We start from the raw sequence: 2,758 nt of genomic DNA, 5'->3' as shown, positions 1-2,758 counted from the left end.
ACAAATCTTTAATGTACATCTATATCTACCTATAGATAGATGATAGATAGATAGATAGATAGATAGATAGAAAATTATAAAAAATCATATACTATGTGAATACTATTAAAAGTCTGGTTTTATATAATAAGACATCTATAGATGCTGGAAGAAAGAATTTTGGTACACAAATAACACAGTTCCATTATACTTGGGGTGTGGACTTAAATGCCTATAGCCTAAATATATTACATAACTCTAAATTTTATTCATTTTCTTTTTCCTACCTTGCATGCAGTCTTTCTGAAATATACACAATGATTCCTGAAGTAATTGAGATTAAGATGAAATTGGAATTCTTGCTAGCACAAGCACGTGCACGTATATTGGACTACGTTCTACTTCCAACATTGGCTTAGCATTTCGGCTGCCTTATAAATCACTTCCAGAAATTTATGTCAAATATAAATAACTCTGCTTCACACATAAGGATTTCTCTGTTTAAACAAGTGTACTTTTCCATATAGCAAGGTCAGAAGCAAATATGGAAAACAATCGATCAGAGCTGTAATAAAAGTTTCAGGGTTCCGAATGTGAAAACTCCATGAAAAACAGAAACTACTGCGCGTTTGCCGGAGGTCTGTCATTTAAGGACTCTTCCATTTTAGGCTCACATCTTACTAAGCAGGTACATGCTAGCCCATTTAACAATAAAATTTGTGACCTCCTTTGCAAAAGGTAAAATCCAATTTCCTTTTCAGTCAAGGAAGTGTTATACCAAATGTCTTTTTTCCCACTCAGTTGCTCTCCTTTATGACTCAGAGTTCATAAAGCAATTCCCTTGCCTCAGAAGAAAATAAACACACAAATGGCAGCATTCAGGAGCCCCAGGCTCTACACCTAGGATAAACTGCAATCTAACATTTATCGAGTTGGAAAACATTAGAGAAATTTGGTCCTGGAGGGAGTGGAGAGAGCTCATTTGAATCCACTTTGTCTCATAAAGTAAGCATTGTGTTCATAAAACCACAGGCACGTTGAAAAACAGCTGTTTCCTTTCAACTCAAAGCAGCCACATCAGTGTGAATTCCACCGAAGGGATAGCTTAATCAAGCATCCCATATCATACAAAACGCAAGCTAGTATGTCACTTTAAACAGACAAAAATTTCTACTTTATTTACATTTTATTTTCACAAAACCTGTCAGGTGTTTACAAAAATTATCTGTCATTCATATCTCAGATAGTGATTTTGAGACTGTCTTAGTTACTTTTTACTCGTTGCTGGGACAAATACCCGACACTCAAAATGAAGGAAGGAAAGGTTTATTTAGCTCACAGTTACTGGAGGGTTCAGTCCCTATTCCACTGGCTCCAAGGCAAACAACAGCAGTTCATGCGCAGAAAACAATGAAGAGCAGAGGAGGAGCAGCAGCTGCAGCGGCGTCCATCAAACCTCTCTCTTCCTTCTGTGCTGACTGCGAAGACCGGATCTGAGCTCTTCCAAAGTGGCGCGGCTGCGGAGACTGGTACTTCTCCACAGAAGCGGGGCAGGGTGGCAGGAAGGTGTTCAGGGCTGTAGGAAGCCTTTCTCAATTCCTGGGCCCTGCCCACCAGCAGGACTAGGCCTGGACACTGAGAACTGCCTGAGCTGATTCAGCCAAGTTGACACAATGTATCAACTAATACAGAGACTAAAATCTCATTTTATATAATTTACAATAATCGCACTAAAATTTCATATAAGAAAATTATTTTTATTGTTCCCTGAGATTTATTTTTATTGAAAGATATTTTATTTCATTTATTTATTTATTTGCTTTTAGGTTTTTTGTTTTGTTGTTATTGCTGCTGTTTGTTTTTTTAGACATGGTCTCACTATGCAATTCAGGCAAGCCCTGTGCTCACTTTTGTAGCCTCTTGGCTGGTCTCGAACTCACGGTGATCCTCCTGGCTCAACCTCCCGAGTGCTGGGATTACAGGCGTGTGCTACCACGCCCACTTCCTGGGCCTCACGATGGGCACCCAGGGTCTGGGCTGAGATCACATGGCATGTGGGGCTGGGGTTCAAACTGGGGTCCTTGGGCTTGCCAGGTTGATGCTTGAGTCTCTGAGCTATCTCTCTGGCTCCTACTGAAAGATGTTTTAAGTAATACATAAAAACATAAATTCATATATATTTATTGGATGATTTTTCAATATATTTATAAATTTGTTTAATGTTTAAGTCAGAATATAATCTTTCTCCCACTTAAAACACTTATCATTCCTTTATTGTGAAAAATTTCCAAATATTTTCTTCTGTGTTTTTTATACAACCAGTGCATTAATCTTATCTAGAGTCACAGCACTGTGGATGAGCACAGCCTGCTTTTTACCATCGTGCAACCCTAAGCTACTGCCCCGCGATCCACACTGTGCACCCATCCCTACCCCGCACAGCCTCTGGGAACCACTGCGCTGTGCTCCATTTCTGTGAAGTCAGTGTTCTCTAACCTCCACACAAGGCGATGCTGTACTAACTGCAGTTCTGCAGCTGACGTATCTTACCAAAGACAAACACCTCCATCTACGTCCACACCATCACAGATAATAAGTCTGACTTTTGCACAGTTGAATAATATTTTGTTGCAAAGAAACTAATTTCTTTAAATAATTTTAACCATAAGAAAATAATTTTAACTATACAGTCATCAATGCATGGACACTTGGATTGCTTCTGTGAATTGCCTGTTGGAATATGCTTCAGAAAGCATCAGAGTACTGCTATTTGACACAC

This window comes from Octodon degus, unplaced genomic scaffold (assembly GCF_000260255.1).
Source record: "Octodon degus isolate 3935 unplaced genomic scaffold, OctDeg1.0 scaffold00143, whole genome shotgun sequence".
Lineage (NCBI taxonomy): Eukaryota > Metazoa > Chordata > Mammalia > Rodentia > Octodontidae > Octodon > Octodon degus.
This window is presented reverse-complemented; position numbering follows the sequence as displayed.